The sequence below is a fragment of the Lutra lutra genome, chromosome 4 (genome assembly GCF_902655055.1).
Source record: "Lutra lutra chromosome 4, mLutLut1.2, whole genome shotgun sequence".
Lineage (NCBI taxonomy): Eukaryota > Metazoa > Chordata > Mammalia > Carnivora > Mustelidae > Lutra > Lutra lutra.
In genome coordinates, this window is record NC_062281.1 from 121,017,954 (window position 1) to 121,035,716 (window position 17,763).

The following is a 17,763-nucleotide window of genomic DNA, read 5'->3' on the forward strand; positions in this document are numbered from 1 at the left end:
TTTATTTTGAGAAAGCAAATCCTTCCTGTTGTTTCTCAGGAAATGGAAGAACACATTTATAGACTATGTTTTCACTTCACGTTTAAATGGTTTTAATTTTTTTAACTATGTTTCACTTTGAAGAACATTTAATTATATGGAGAAATTTAGACTTTCAGAAAGAAACTAGAGCAGTGGGGTGAAGAGAATAGTATTCTCAGACTTAAGCTAAAAGGGTGAATTAAAAAATTAAAAAACGGTCTCATGAAAACTGTTACACCCTGTTTCTTCCTGTGAAGAATTTTCCAAGCATTAAGTTGTGTAATAGTTTAATGATGAAAAAAGGAAATGCCCAAGTTTCTCTCAAATATTTAATGGCACAGAAAAAGATTAGAGACTTAATTTTTAAGAAGAGTGTCTTACTACCTGTTTAGGCTTGTTAAATTGTTGCAATAATCTCTGGAGCCACTCACCTGAGTGATCTGGATTCATTTTTTCATGCTAGCCACACCTCTAGGGTTTTCAGATGTCATCCCTGTTCTTAACAGGAGGCAGAAACAGTTTAAATGGCTTTGAAAAGAAAACCTTCCAGAGGAAGAACACACCCAACTGAGCCTTAAAGTGTTAAAATGCTTCAAACTGTTTCCGGTTTTTCCACCAGCAAAGCAATCAAGGTGTAGGGAAGGAGATGGAAAGGAGAAAAGAAAGCCTTTTGAGGTTAAGATGCCAGAAATCATGCTTCACCTTCTTCAGGTGCTGAATTCTCTCTCCAATGCTACGATTTGGATGAGGAGGGAGAAATAAACCCAGCAAAATTAAAACACTCTCACACAAGGGAAAGCAGCAGCCCAGACAATGAATGCAAAGAGCACCACCACCTCGATGGAATGACTTGTTACGTTTCGGGAGCTGCCAAACACCCCCAGCAAGGCCACCCTGCCAAGCCCCTGCCCAACTCCGGTCACAGCCCGGTGCTACTTCCCTTTCCCAACTGGTTACCTGGAGTGGCCTGGCAGCAGACACTGGGCGTGCTCATCTGACAGCTGGCCTGGCCTCGTGTGGTCAGCTCCCCGATGGCACTGCAGAGATCTGCTGTCCGAGCAACTCATGAATGATAAATGACAGGGATCTAGCTACTCTCACTCTTCTGGCCACGAAGTTCTGTCTACTAATGGACAAGTCTTGAAGACATTCTGGGGCTTACAGGAGACTCAGGAGGACACTAACTGTGACTTCCTCCCTGGAAGATGAGGGCAGTGAGGCTCCCTGAGATTAGCTGACTTCCCCAAGGCCATCCCCTGCAAAGGAAGAACTCAGACAAGAACTGGAGTTCCCTAACGTTCAGTCTCTTCACTCCTTCTGTGCTCCTTTTCCTCCCTTCCCCAAACCCTTAAGCATCCTTAAGTCACCATCGAAACCTAACATCGCAGGCAAGGCCTTTGTGTTTTATTTTAGAAGACCAGTTATGGTATTCATTGTACTCTATCAAGCAGAAAAAAACCCCACCATAAGCACCTAATGCCGGATGACAAAGCCCCAAATGGACTCTCAGTGATCACACATCCTACCTCCATCAGTGAGCTCCTTTCTCCAAGTTTACTATTAGTAACTTTAAACTGCCTTCTCAAGGCCCCTTCACTCCCAGCAGATTTCACTGGCTCCTACTTTACTGAGAGAACCCAAACCTTCAGGAACGAACTTTCTCAACTTCCTTCTCTATCTGCACACTCTTTTTGAGGCACATGTACTTCTCTTCCTCTCCTGCCCCAAGGGAATGAATGTCCCTGTTCCCTCTCAAGACACCTCCTTTGACCATGCTTGCACTCCGGATCTTGGCTCGGCCTGTTTTTTCTGGAGCCTTCCTCCATCAGTTATTCTCTCTTCTACCTTTAGTCACTCTCTCGCCACTCTTCTCAAACAAAATACAAGCTTTAGACACGACTGCACACAAAAAAATACTCCTTTATGGACAAATGTGTACTCCCAACTGGTGCTTTCCTTCTCAATGCCTACTCTCTCCTCACCCATGACAATGCAGGCTTAGACTTTAGAACTCTTCTGATTACAAAATACTAACTGAATATCTCATTGCCAAACCCAGGCTCCCACTTTCAATTTTTGCTATATCTGACCCTCCTGTGGCCTCTGACAGACCTGAGAGCTTTTCCCTTTCTGATACCCGGGTACTTCGGCAAGGTGCTTACCCGGGCTTTGGAGAGCTTATCTGTAAAATCCAACAACAATTATTTCAGGGGATACTGCTGAAAGGACTTTATAACAATATATAGAAACAAAACAAAAATGCTGGTGCTCGATATTCCCTTCAGATTTATTTGTCTCTTTTCTTGATCTTCTTTCTTTCTCCTCTTCTTTGGCCGGCTTGGTCTTTGGTCATTGGGCTATCTGTGCATGGTCTCAGCTACATTCGTTGCGATAATCATCATTTCCAGACACTCCCCAAAACACATGTCCAGCCCTTGAGAGGCAAGGCCTCAGTGTCTCAGGGGCACCCCAAGTTAAGTTCAAGCTGAACGCACTGCTCTCTCTCCAAAACTGCTCCTCTCATATTTTCCGTTCTGACTAATGACACCTTCAGACGGTGAATCTTCCCAGCCAAAAACATCAAGAGTCATCTTTCTTCTTTCTTCTTCCTCCCCTTCATTTTCCATTCAATTAGTAACCAATTCTCTCTCCTAAATGAGTCTCCAATCTACGCTCTCCTTTCCTTCCCACCATCGTCCCCATACTTCCAGTCCTCACTTTCTATCTGGGTTGGTTAATAGCCCCTGGACTTCTCCCTGCTTCCTTTTCATGTACCTTAAGACCGCAATTTAATTTGTTTACATTTATTTCATCTCTGGTGATTCCATAAAGCTGTTAGGAAAAAGCCCACACTTCTAGAAAGAGCAGGTGTGGCTCTAGACGTGGCCAGATCAAGAATCTAGACCAAGATGTACACGGAACCCCTTCTCCCCTCTGCACCATGACCTCTCTGCGCCAGTCCCTCACACTCTGTTCCTCACACACTGAGCTCTTCCCAGCTCTGAACCTGGGCTATTTCTTCCGTTTTTTTTTCTGTTGTTGTTTGTTTGTTTGTTTTTGTTATTTTTTTTCCTCCTGTTCAGCCTAGTAAATAATGCTATCCCTCTGATAATCAGCACCAAAATCACCTCCTTCATGAATTCTTCCCTCACGAATAAGAAAGAACAAATCACTGCCTCCTTTGTGCCCCACTACCTGTTGTTATTTACCACAACGTGCTGCTGTAAAGCACCTCACATTCTAAGTTCCAGTTAATGATTTATGTATCTATCTTCTGGGGTCAGGCACTGTGTCATATTCACATTGTGTCTTCGGAACTTAGCACAATGACTGGTACACAGCAGGTAGGAGGAAGAGAGATAAGGGAACTCAGATTTAGTAGTTTAGAGCTCAGCAAATGTCTGTCGAATGGATGCAGTAGCTTTGCTGTCAATTATATTAGAATAATTGAATAAGAGAGGCGGCTGATAAAACAGGTGGATCTGACAGCTGGTGAGGTGAGCATAAAGGAACCTGAATGAGAAATGGAAAATGTCAGCACTGATAAAGACCTCTCCTGAGTGTGTAAGTTCAATCAGGTCAGTAGCTGGGGTTGTAATAATCAAACCTAGACGAATGCCTAATAAGGCCTGTTTAAAGCACACTGGGAGAACAACTCCAACAGCCCAAGGACATGGTCTTATCTGTCTAAGCAAGTTTTGGGCTCTAGAACATTCTACATTATAATTTTACTGGACTTTATGCAAGCTTACTAAATTTCAGTAGTTAGACTTCAACCCCCCCCATATCCATAAAGCACCGTAAGAACTCCAGATGAAGAAAAAGAAAATATAGCCCGTCACCCATATAATGCTAGAAGTGATGGCCAAGGGGAATATCTTTGGTCCAGACAACCATGTCATGCAATATCTATTTTGAGACCACAATTTGCCCCCCACAGTAATTTCAAATTTATTTACAATAATAAGCCATGTTATGTATTACATGGTTCCATGCCATTTTATCAATTAAGGAAAAAAGACACTATATTCTACATAGGCATGCATATGCCCGTTTACCAAATCAAGTGACCCAGCATTCAGGTGGACATATATTAGACTCTGCAAGAGGAATGAGACCAAGTGAACTGAGAAAAGAGTGGTGAAAAGTAAACTTGGAAAAAACCATGCGAAAACTGGCAATGTTTTCCCAATAATAAAGAGCCATTTATAATTAACAGGCTTTCAAGAGTATTGAACCAGGTATTACAGCATCATACCTCATAAAACATTCATTCAAAAGCCATACTAGGAACGTACATCTGAGCTCTATAAGCACATGCAAAGCACTGAAGAAAGAGAAGCCTTTGAAGTGAGAGATCCCCCTGCCCTACATAGGTGACCAAGCGTGGAAGGGAGCCATATTGCTAACAGTGAATGAATAAATAAAACTGAGAAGGAAATGTAACATAAGAGATGTTAAAATTAAAATACATTATTAAATAAATACAGAATATTCCCAGTGAAATAAATACATTTCTAGAAAATGTATGCAGGGTTAGGGGTGCCTGGAGGCTCAGTTAGTTAAGTGACTGCCTTCGGCTCAGGTCATGGTTCTGGAGTCCCAGGATGAAGTCCCACATAGGGATCCCTGCTTGGCAGGAAGTCTGCTTCTCCCTCTGACCTCTCCCCTTTCATGCTCTCTCTCTCTCTCAAATAAATAAATAAAATCTTAAAAAAAAAAAAAAAGAAAATGTACACAGGGTTAAAGAGTTAACAGACATGCAGAGAACAGCAAGAAATCTACCTAAAATCATCTATTTTTGAAATTTTAAATTTATATAAATCTTGGTAATAAGATCAAGTTAATAAAGTGAGGAAAGACTACACTGTAAGCCTAGAATAGGGAAGGATTCCTGCACAGACCACAATAATATTAAAAACTGGGGGGGTTCACCTACATTAAAATCAAGGATTTTTTTTGTTGTTAATGAAAGTCACCATAGACAGTCATCAGGCAAGTGACACACAGGGAGAAAGTATTCACAATACCCAAAGGGATTCATTTCTAGAATATACAGGAACTCCACAAGAATGCTTTCAAGGAACTTCTTGCCAGAAAAGGGCAAGAGACCCGATTCACAGTAAAGGGAAATTAAATTAAGTGAGTGAAGGATGCCCAACCTCACCTGTCATCATAAAAAGGTAAAACTATACTATGAAGTACAAATAACATCCATCAGACTGGCCCACATCAGGAAATTTCTTAAGAAAAAAGAAATGATCACGCAGTACTGGTGGGGATAAAAACCCAACAATAACCCGCAGAGTTCCTAGTAAAATCAGTCCGTTTCTATCCTAAGATCCAGCAATGTTGCTGGTGGACAATACTGCCTCAAGAAACTGTCGCTCATCGATTCAACAGATCTAGGCTCCTTAGGGGAAAAAATGAATACATACTGCATGAAAGCCAAAAATATTTATGAAATTTTTTTAATAAAACTTATGAAAATGCTGACTCTTCCAAGTCCCTATTTCCTAACACATATTCTCTGAGGTTGTAATTTAACTCTTGCTGAAAAGATGAAGCGAAAGGTAAGACTAAACAAAGTGCGATCATTTCTTTTCGCTGGTGAGGTTAAGGACCGACAAAGAAGCAGATGTAAAGGAGGGACTGTTTTAGCATGGGGACTCAGAAACCCAAATCCCAGTCCGGGCTTTCCCTTATTTATGTGAATTGGATAAGTTGCCATCTCTGCCTGCCTCAGTTTCTTCACCTACAAGACAGGGGTATTACCCACCATGCACAATGCCAGGAGGATTAGAGACAATCCATGTAAAAGTGTCTGACACACGTGAGGTGTTCAATAAATCAGAACTGGCTTTTTTTTTTTTTTTTTAACCAGAAAGAAGAATATCCTGCACTAACCCTAAGAGGTTCTGGCACTCAGCCTAACCTGTCTTGAACAGAATACCAAAGCTACTGCAATAGGTGTGGAAACCAAAGAGACTGATTCAATGGAAACTCATAGGTCTGTTTTTTCCACTACAGATTAGGGATAAATAGCATCTCTTTCCACATGCTTCTCAAAAACTATAAAGGTTAAGGTTGGGAGGAAGCTTCTTCTAGCTTCTGGGAAGTGAATATAAGGCTGCTGCTGGTGGTACTTAAGACAGCAGAGATTGTACAAGGGGGTCATTGTCCTGACTCAACAAAGGTAAGGAAGGGGTATTCACAGAAGTAATGTGGGGAAAATGCTCTTAGGAGAATTCCAGTTATCCCTGACTTAGTAATCCTAAGACCTCAAAGCTGACCATGGGAAACCACCTCAAAACAAAATCAGATCCAAAGTCAGGACTTTACACATCCTCTATTCAATGGACACCAAAGAGGAAAATCTCCACCTAGGAATCTGGCGGCTAATGTACTGTACATTTCAATTACCACCTCAGCATTTCCCATCTGGAGCAGTGGTTTTACTTTGGCCCTGATTTCCCACCCTATGGACTTCAAAGTGCTGGCAGTGGTCAGTACACCGAACCGATCCCACTTACATATGTACTACTACTTTATAAAAACAGGAAGATGCTGTGGTCATTATTTACAATATACATAGTCAGTTGAGTGATATTAACTAGTACCTGTGTCAATAAATATTAGCAATCATCAGAAATAAGAAAACTCTAAGGAAGTCAAAATCTTTGAAATCTTTAAGTATTAATAAAAGCTTCTGGACTTTTGTAAGGGTTGCAAACCACTATTTTAAAGGTTGCAAATGCCAATAGAAGACAATTTTTATTTTATAGTAGACATGAAAAACATGAGAGGGTTTTGAAAAAATGAAAATCCTAACACATTCATCTCCACCCCTAGTCCTCTCTTGGTCATAAACTTTTCCTTGGCATTTAAGATCAAAGCTTGTTATGCTTTCTTTCCTAGTCACAAGCCACTGCAACTGTCCCAAACAGAAATGGCAGGGTACTGTGTACTAAGAAAATATAAGTATTTCATTTCTCACTTATAAAAGAAAAACCATTCACTTTATCTCTTTCCTACTCCAACTTCTCCCCTTCTCCTGACACTCTGACACAATTCTAAGGAGGAGAAGTAATAGATCACTATAGATATTCCAATTGTTGAAGAGAAAATAAATCTTTTATGCAGTATTTCCCAGTGAAAATGTACTCCCCATTTTAAATTATATTCTTCTCAATGCAACATAAAATATTAAGTAAGGAGAGCCTTAACTTTAAGCATTCCAAAGATAACAAAAATTAACTTATTTCCATCTGAGCAGTACTACAAAAACTTAATATATACAGTATACATGGGTCTGCCTATGTCTTTCCATAACGTGACGTTTCCTTCCTTCCTTCTTTCCTTCCTTCCTTCCCTCCCTCCTCCCTCCCTTCCTTCCTTCTTAAGAAATCTCTATGCCCCACATGAGGCTGTAACTCACAACCCCAATATCATGCTCTACCCACGAAGCCAGTCAGGTGCCCTTGTAATATGACCTTGTTAGTGGGTATCCTGAACTGGGGGAGTGGGGGAGTTGGAGGGCTATGTATGGTGGTGGTATGGTATGAATGGTAGTGGGCTACAGAGAGAGCCACACATAATTTTTTAATTTATTATTTCCTTTCTGAGACATAAAGTGTTCTAGTGGTAAACCAGAAGAACTGCTTTTTTATTCTAAAAAGATGTAATATGCTAATCTGACCCTTCAGATAGATACTGGCCACTAAGACCTGACCTACGATATCTGTAAAATAAAATATGCCATTAGAATGTTGGCAGCAGAAAACAAATCACATTGATGCAAACACAGCTAAATCCAGTCATTAATATAGAGAAAGTGTAAATTTCAGATGAGGGGGAAAAAAAATACCACAAAGAAACCCCTGAGCTCTGGGTGGAGAGAGTGGGAAAAGATCTGAAGATGTAGCTAAGGCTAGTCTCCAGTCAGTGTTTACCAGCTCTCTTGGAATGGCGAAAGACCCCTGAATCAGCATTGCCATCTCTTCCTGAGGTGGCAACTTTCCAGATTACAGACGGGCCAGGACTATAAATCAAAAGACTTAGTGAAATCCTAGCATTTTCATTTATATGACTACTGACAAGTCACATTTTATCAGCCTCAGTTTCCACTCTCCATAAAATGGAGTAAATGAGTCCTGTTTCACCAGACTATTAAAGGGAATAACAAATTATAAACTAGCGCTAGAAAATGTGCTCTGTAAACAGAAAATGAGGATCTTAAGATCCGCTATCATTATTCCTGGGTTGTTATTTAATTATTATTAAATTCTGCTAGGGTAGGAGTAAATCCTGTTTCTAAATAGGGTTCAAGTTTAGAGAATCACGAAGGCTGTTCTATTTTATCTTGAAGCAGAGTGACTGATGCTGAACAAAGTCCTCAAACAAATTAATGAACCAGAGGGCCAGGAGTATACTTGGGTATAAAAGTGCTATGGTTGTACAGGTCATTCAAGAGTCTCTCTCACTGACTTCTTTTCACTTTTAATCTTGTCATGTATTTGGCAAGAGAAGAGACATAAACACAGACATATCACAGTGAAATTCAAATTTAAGAAGTCCACGTCCAACTATCTACAGAAAAGATGAAATTAATTGCTCAGTTCTTATAATGTATCTTGGCTGTTTACTGCTAACACAATTATGCCAATTATTGATATTATCACGATGGTTAGAGCAGCTGCATTTTAAAAGAGATTAAAGTTCTGAAGGACTACTGAATAATGGGATCACAGAATTCATATCACTGCTGAGAGGGGAAAAATAAAGGGAGGGAAAGGGCAGTACAAATTCACTAGGCTACCTGACTACAAAAAGATTTTCCTTTCAAAGCAAAATTAATTACACAGAATATCTATTTTATTACCAAAAGTACAAATTAGAATGGCATAGCCAGCCTATGACATCATGAATTTAAATCTACAACTAACCCTGCTTCCTGAGGAGACCTGGGCGCCCAGTAAGGTTAAGGAGCTACGGGCATGTGGTAGTGGGGTTGTGTATATTCCCTCCAGGCAGCAGAAAAAGAACCTTCCTGGCAGAATCTCACTTTCCTCCCCCTGGTCAGTTGTTCGCATCCTTCCTCCGAAACAGAAGAGTAAGAGGATGCTACTGGCGTTCCCGTTGTTCAAACATTGCATTTGGGGCCAAATGTCTTCTCAACCATCCAACCTCCCTTAGTGACCGTCCACCAAGCTGGAGTTTCACCGGGTGGATAAATATAGGTGGAGAAACAAGGCCAGGCTTTCACTGGGGGAAAAGTCAACCTGACTTGGACTGCAGAGACAGGAGCTGGCAGGGAAATGAAGAAGCACAAAGTCTGTGCCTAACACAGACCTCTCTTCTCTCGCGGTTTGCTCTCCACCTATGAACGTCGGAGAAGGAGCAAGATATGGACAGATGTGAAACTATCATCCTTGGTGAATTCGAGAAAAATCATTCTCAAATTTACTCGGATGGGAAATGGAATACAACCAATAAAGATGTCTGGCTCATACCTTTAACAGGACCTTCTGTCTGAGCAAGGGAGCCAGGCTAAGAAACCACAACTGCAGTTAACAAGCCAGACACCAGACTAAACACCTCGGAACTAGCTGTCCCTCATTCTCATCGCTACCTTTCCAGGGCCTGCCTGCATCACTAATTCCCTCAGTTCCTGAAAGCCTGGCTCCCCACTCACCACCCCCCCCACCACTCCAAACAAACAGACCCCCAAATAAAAACAAACAAACAAAAAAGTGATGCTGGGCTGAAGAGGTGGGATTTCGGAGCCTAGGCACCAAGACTCTCCCTCCACTTTCCACCTCACACTTTGCCCGCCACTCACCCTCTCTCCCCGCCTAGGTCCCCACTTCTCACACACACTGCTCTTCCTACACCCAAGCCTCCCAGAACCTTCCTGTAGAGAACCCCAGGTCAGCGAGGAAGCAACAAAGCGCCCTGCTTCGGGCAGCGGCAGGAGGAGGAGGAGGCTGCGGAGAAGGCGGAGAGGGCAGCTGGGGACTCCGGGAAGCCTCCTGGGCACGGGCAGCCCGGGCTGGAAAGCGCCCGCCTCAGCTGAGATGAGTGAGCTCGGGCAGGTCCCGCTCGCAGCTGCCCAAAGCCGCCCCGCCCTCCCGAGGGGTCCCACACACCGGGGCGGTACGGCCACGGTCCGCAGAGACCCCCGGGGGCGAAGGCGGGGAGGGGGGCGACCAGGCACACGCGCCAAGTGAGGCTGCGGCGCGGAGCTGGAGAACTGGCTCGGCGGCACCCCGGGGCGGCGGCCAGTGACAGCCCAGCGCCCGGCCCGCGGGCTCCTGACCTGACCGCACGCACCTGGACCAGGCGGCCACCCTGCTCCCTCAGGGCGCTCTCCGGGGACTCGGCTTCAGCGGGGGGCGCTCCGCAGGCTGGAACCGGCGGCGACGGAGACTTCACTCCTCCATCCTGGGACCCGGCGGCACGTTACACACAGCCGTGCACTTCCTGTTTGAAAACACAGGGGAGAGAAAGAGCGAGAGATCCGAGTGTTGGCGGAGTGGAGGGAGGGGCGCAGACCGGCGGGAAGGAGCACCGAGGGGGCTGCGGGTTGCATAACTACCGCCGCCCCCGCCCGCCTCGCCATGGTCGTTCCGGGAGCTGTCCCCCCCGGCCGGGCGATCCGCCGCACCCGGCTCCGTGCGCGGGCCGGGCCTCCCCCTGCCGGAGGCCTCGCAGCTAGCGCGCTCGCAGCCCTTCCGTTTCCAACCCCTGCCCCGGTTCTCCCCTCCCTACATGTACCCAGTCAATGGACTGCACGCTTCCTCCGAAGCGCAGAGCGCAGCGCCGCGTGTAGTGCGCCTCCGTTTTCCTCCTTTCCTCTCTTCCCCGCCCCCGCCCCTGGAACAAAACCGCCTTGAGGAAGGTGTAAAGACAGGACCGAGCCTTTCCAGGGGAGTGGAGGCTGGATTTATGCAAAAATTTTAAGTGAATAGCCACGTCCCAGTACATCCACTCCAACTCAGCAACTCAAAGAGCCTCAGGATGGGAAATTACTTGTCTTGCGCCTGGCTGACTCAAAAGAAAGCGTGCTCACAGCTGCCACAAACTGGGCGGTGGTGGTGTTGGGGGTGGGGGGGAGCTCCAGGACAACCTCATCCGCACAGTCCTCTAACATTCCATATACCGATTCCACACAGCAGATTATGGTATAGTGTATTCTTTCAGAAAACAAGGAAGTATTTCTTGGGCTTATGAAATCACAGAGCAGTTCCAAATTTCTGAGTTTGGGTTCACTGCGTTACCCTCTGACTTAGGTGAACTTCAGGATAGTGTTTTAAAAGACAGTAAACAGAGGGTTTAAGAATCTGCCATATGCAGAGGGTGCCAGCTCTGGGAGTTTGTATGTATGCTCAGTGCTGGGTTTCTGGGCTTCCAGGTGTGGATGGCTTCATCGGTAGGTACCCTGTCTGCCCTTGCACTCCTATCTCTAGGGTCACAAGGCATTTACAGGACTGCCTTGGATAAATAGCTCCTTTTATCATCCAGCTGTTGGCTTAAATAAAAGTTATTCATGTTTCAAAACTCAGCATGGACCGCAGGATAATTATTCTACCTAAAAAGCCAAATTTTGACTAAAGTAGAAATTGATGGACGTCAAGCTCCTATTCAGTGCTACACAGCATCTCATTCTCATCTGCTCTTAGTTTTAACATTTCCCAACAGATCTACAAATGTCCTATTCTCATATTCCCAACTGAGGAAACAGGGTCAGAGAAGTTAAGTAACTGTCCTGATGTCTCAGCTAGAAAGTGGTCAAATGAAGAGTTGAACAACAGGTCTTTCCTAAGTATAAAATCTGGGCCATTTCCTCTACACTCTGCTAATTCTCAAAACAATAGTGAATCCTGGGAGGAAAATCCAGCCCAGCGACCATCTGTGATCCATTTCTTCATCTCCAAATGATCCTGCAATTTACAAGCTGTAACCCCATTGAACTAGCCAGGGTCCTTACCCACCTCGGTAATATGTACCTTGATTACCCAAGCAGAGGACACTGTGCTCTTTCCTACTATCTACTACTGGCTCTTTCAGCCTTTTCGAAATTACTCAGTGGCAAAAGTTCAAAAGGTTCTAGGATAGCTTCTCTTATGCCAAGGTACAAAGTCTGAGCAAGTTCAGAACCTAATCCGCTGACTAATATTTGTTCCCTGAATTCTTTTTCTCTAACTGGGATTTTTTAAGAGGGCCAACAAAACAACACAACACACACATGGCCCCAACTTTTAGTGAAACTGCTGAAATTCTCATCTTCTATTTCCTTCTGCTTCAGCACTCAGCTCACACTCACCTGTCAGTAGCATGCTATCAGCCTCCTGACAAGCCAAGAAACAAAGCACATATAAAAAGGTGATTAAGGGGGCACCTGGGTGGCTCAGTGGGTTAAAGCCTCTGCCTTCGGCTCGGGTCGTGATCCCAGGGTCCTGGGATCGAGCCCCGCATCGGGCTCTCTCCTCAGCGGGAAGCCTGCTTCTCCCTCTCTCTCTCTGCCTGCCTCTCTGCCTACTTGTGATTTCTGTCTGTCAAATAAATAAATAAAATCTTAAAAAAAAAAAAAAAAGGTGATTAAGAACCTTGGCAATGGTGAGACCCTAGACTCTTGTGGAGACAGAGGGAGGAAGTAAGTGCTCTTATCCTGTTTCCAGATGACCTGCATCTCATTTGCAGTTGCCCACCCCTTCACTAAGGAGCACATTCTGGAGTTGTAGACTGTAGAGGTGAACAGCTCCACGTGTAGCTTGGGGGTGAGGGGAAGGAGCAGAGATTCAGTCCCAACCGTCAGGCATGCCCAGTCTAATGACAGTTTAGTCCTGAGGGGTCTCAGAATCCTTTTAGGGTCCAGCTCTTCCTTGGCTGCCCCCTTTTACCTTCTCACAGTTCCTTGCTTTCCTGGACTTGTCAACTCTCTACCTCTTTTCAGACTTAAAACTTTTTCCCAAAGCACTGCCATTTTTGCCCCCCACAAAGTACATGGTGGGAGGGAAGCATGTAGCTCAAAACTTCTCTTACTTCTCTCTCATCTAAAAAAGGCCTATCAATAATTACCATGTTTTTGAGGATACAATTCTATTTTAAAATACACTTTGGTAACCCTGCCTTCGTTTTTGTTATTCATTATGTCTCCAAGAGCCTAGAAGGAAAACCTCTGAAGGAAAAGGAAATTCTTAAGAAAAACCAAAGGAAACATGCTGAAATTAACCTGCACGGATCCCACAGTGTACAGTCTGGGTAATACATACAACACTCCTACAACCACCATCAGTCCCAGACCTGGTTCCTAATAGCCACAAGGTCTAAGTATCATATCATAGTTTCACATTGTTCATTTATTCTCCTGTACCTTCTGTGTTTCATAGAGAAGTGTTTCTACCTTACACCTGTTGAGTAAAAAAAAGAAAGAAAATTTTTAAAAATTTTTAAAAATTTAAATTACCACCTCATAAGAAGAGAAAAAAATATGCTCTCCAGTAGGTACAAATCATGCTGCAAGAAATAAAACTGATTTTGGAAGAGTATTAGAAGTTCATTTTGAAAATCTTCTCTCCCTAAGTACGACAGTCCATGGATGAAGATGGCAACATCATGAAAGCTATTTTGGAGGATCCAAATTAAGTGACAGGAGATAATTTCTGTGAGGACTAACAGGTGTGCAGGAGGAAATGATAAACTCTTATCTTAAATGATGTTGCTTATCTTTCTTCATCTCAAAAAGAAAGACAAAGACCTTACCTTGGTGGTTAAAAATGTTTGCCACAGATTTCATTGTATGAGGATTCTTGGTCATTATTACAGCTGGATTTTGCAAACAAGGAAAAGGAAACTGACAAGTTGTCTGGTTAGCTAAGAGAGTGCCTCTCTGTACTAGCAACCTCCGCAGTAGTGTCCCTGTATGTCTGCACTTCCAGGGCGGCAATGCAACAGGCTTTTCTGTGAATGAGGTCTCTGGCACCCACACTCACCTCCCAGCCTCTGCGAAACCTGGGCCATGGCGTTCAAGGAAGATATCCTGAGAGCCAACTGGCTGGCTTGATTGGCATTTACCCACAGAGGGTTATTAGCCATTTTCAAGGAGCCAGAGTGTCATTTCCCATGGCAAAAATGCAGTAGAGGGGTGCAAATCATTTTTTAAAAAACTTGCCCTGCAAATGGGATGACTGGGTGGCTCAGTGGGTTAAAGCCTCTGCCTTCAGCTCAGGTCATGGTCTTAGGGTCCTGGGAGTGAGCCCCACATTGGGCTCTCTGCTCAGCAGGGAGCCTACTTCCCCTCTCTCTCTCTGCCTGCCTCTTTGCCTACTTTTGATCTGTCAAATAAATATATAAAATCTTTAAAGAAAACAACAACAACAACAACAACAACAAAAAACAAACTTGCCCTGCAAGACAGTTTAGGGTCCCTTCTAGGCACAGAGTTTCCTGGCTCTGAACAAGCTGAGAAGGAAAGCACTGCTTAGAGCACCCCACAGCATGACTTAGAAGACCCCCTATAAAGCTGAAAGATAGGGCCGGGGTGATTACAAGCCTGGGCTGGTACACCTTGCAACTCAATGCCTCGGTTTCCCCAGCTTCCAATCACACGTACAGATTCACCCACGCTGTGCAGAATTAGTAACTTTACTTGGGACCCTCACGTGCCCTGCCCTCCACCCCTGAATTTTCAGAACTGCTCTTTCAGGGAAGAATCATTATCACTGTGTGAGAAGAAGCAGCGGAGTTCACAGATGTTAAGTCATTTTCTCAAAGCAGCAGCAGGTAATGGAGCTAAAACTCACCCTGGGTCTGTTCTTCCTCCTTCTAATTGAAGAGAAACGAGTGCGTGCATTTTGGCTGTGGATTTATTATTCTGTGCTACACAGCTTTTACTCAGAAGAATCTTACTTTTCAAACACAACTTGTAGTGTTCCCTCAGATGCATCACATTACTTTATCACCTTGCCAAATGTCTGTAAAGTGTAAATTATAAACATGTATTTTGCAACAGGCCAACTGATTTTAAACCCCAGCAATGGAACACCATACAAATTAGGTTATATACACTCTGGGGCTGCAGCTGAGTATTATTTCATAAAATAATAAATAAGATCCACTAGTCAAACTGTGGCAATGAAATCTCATTATATTTTTTCTAAGTTTCCCTTCTCATTCTTCAGTTAGTATGCAAATATGTAAGTAAAGTGGGTCACAGTGGCTGATGGGCAGCAATTTTAAAGACCATAAATATGAAAGGATAGCAAGAAACCACAGAAGTTTGACTAAATGCAAATACCTGTACACAAGTTAAGAGTATTCAAAATGTTCCTGCCACACACTTAGCAATGGACAGCCTTGTGTTATTTACTGACTGTTGATCGTGATGTGCACTGAGTAGACTAAATACTGTCCTGTAAGACATTTTTCTTTGGAAAGCATGTTTTGTCTATTTATCTTCTGTAGTGAGTATTTCTGCTTCCTTATTAAAAAAAGTACTTAGGGGCACCTGGCTGGCTCAGTCAGGAGAGCGTGTCACTCTTTTTTTTTTTTTAAAGATTTTATTTATTCATTTGACAGACAGAGATCACAAGTAGGCAGAGAGTGGCAGGCAGAGAGAGAGGAGGAAGCAGGCTCCCCACCGAGCAGAGAGCCAGAGAGCCAGAGCAAAGAGCCAGAGAGCCAGAGAGCCAGACGCCGGGCTCGGGGCTCGATCCCAGGACCCTGGGATCATGACCCGAGCCCAAGGCAAAGGCTTTAACCTACTGAGCCACCCAGGCACCCAGAGAATGTCACTCTTGATCTTGGGGTTGCAAATCTGAACTCGATGTTGGGTATAGAGATTACTTAAAAATAAAATCTTTCAAAAAATTTAATTCTCGGGGCGCCTGGGTGGCTCAGTGGGTTAAAGCCTCTGCCTTTGGCTTGGGTCATGATCCCAGGGTCCGGGGATTGAGCCCCGCATCAGGCTCTCTGCTCTGCTGGGAGCCTGCTTCCTCCTCTCTCTCTGCCTGCTTCTCTGCCTACTTGAGGTCTCTGTCAAATAAATAAATATTTTTTAAAAAAAATTAATTCTCTTTAGGCACCCATTTAAAAAATAACATACTAAAAACCCAACAACTTAAAAGAATTGGCCCCAACAAGTCAAATAAATATAATGTTCACTACCAAAAAAATAATGTTTTTAAAAAGGATTTTAAAAATATATAAACATCTGTACACATCTGATGGTAGCAAAATATATGAGTTGATAGGGAATGAGTCACACACATCACTGTCTATTGAATATATCAATTCTCAATGATCTATTATAATGGAATCTTTTTTTTTTTTAAAGATTTTATTTATTTATTTGACAGAGAGAAATCACAAGTAAGCAGAGAGGCAGGCAGAGAGAGAGGAGGAAGCAGGCTCCCTGCTGAGCAGAAAGCCCGATGTGGGGCTCGAACCCAGGACCTGGGATCATGACCTGAGCCGAAGGCAGCGGCCTAACCCACTGAGCCACCCAGGCGCCCTTATTATAATGGAATCTTAAAGAAAAAAAGGCAATTCGTGAATAATTTAAGGTGACAAAATCGGATAGTTGATTTTCATTTCCTTTCCTTTGCCTGTAATGGAATGGGCATGGCAAACTAGTAACAAAATGCCTAAAAAATCCAGAAACATTACTATAAACTTTTGAAAGATTATTCATCAATGTTTAAACTAAAGCAAATTCTAACCACTTTACATGTCTTGACTCAACTATTCCTGACAACAACCCTATGGGGTAGAAATTAGCACTACCTCTGTATCACAGATCAGGAAACAAAGACGCAAAGATACTAATTTGTCCAAAGTAACACCGTTAGCAAATACCAGAACCTGGGCAGCCTAGCTGGCCACAGAGTCTACTTTTAACCAACACATTTTACTACCAATAAGGCACAATTGGATTGGGCTTGCTTTTTCCAGCATGAAAGTTCATGGCGGAATATTCCCATGGGTATGGCAGATGAAAGCCTCAGAGTTTTTCCTTTTTGCAGCAAAAATGCTTTTAAGGGGTAAGAGATATACACCCTGCTGCATGTTGCTGAAAAAAGGAATACTGGAAAGAATGGAAAAGCCAGGAAGAAGAGCTGCTTCCCTGCCTTGAGTGGAATCCTGGATTGCAAGGCTCCGGGACTGCCTGGCTACAGCACAAATGAGTTAGCAAGGGAAAGGAATGCAATGAACCCCATGTACTTTGATCTTCCTGAAGCATTTGATACAATGTCCCATGAAATCAGGATCACTAAATCAACTGAAACTTATGTGGCAACAAGAACCACACAGGCATTAAGCAGGCTAGAAAGAAAAACACTGGCTATATCTACTAGTATGATGAAGAAAAGAATGACAAGGAACAGTGTTCAAAAGTAATTTGGAAATCACTCATTCTGTTATAATCAAATGTGCACATAACATTAATTTTGGAGGTGTAAAAGGGCAAATGAGGGCAAGCCGACCGAATCCGTTAAATTAACAGAGGTGAAGAAAAGCAAAATCAGTTTCATTTTTGTGCTTCTTTTAATTTTCAGGGAGGGGCTAGGATGTCCAATGGGTACTAACCACCTCTAGACCGAAGATGCCAAGGCTGGGCTAAGTAAAGTAAGCAATGGCAAACTGGGTACGTTTAAAATTTTGGGACTTTAGAGCTGAATTTCAAAAAGCATGATCCTACTATTCCACACACCACCAGTGAAGTTCCATGAGAAATAATAT

The 17,763-nt window shown here is 43.4% G+C and overlaps 1 protein-coding gene across 4 annotated transcripts in view; it reads right to left on the reverse strand.

The window, feature by feature from the left end:
* The window catches only part of LRRC8D (leucine rich repeat containing 8 VRAC subunit D), a 120,862-nt gene that overhangs the window by 87,916 nt on the left and 15,183 nt on the right, over positions 1 to 17,763 (reverse strand). For 3 of the 4 annotated variants that reach the window (XM_047725699.1, XM_047725695.1, XM_047725696.1), the window contains exon 2: positions 10,354 to 10,503. The gene's annotated coding sequence lies outside the window, so the exon portion shown is untranslated. Of the gene's footprint in view, positions 1 to 10,353; positions 10,504 to 10,797; positions 11,007 to 17,763 lie in introns of those variants that run through there. The other variant, XM_047725697.1, reaches the window with a different exon arrangement.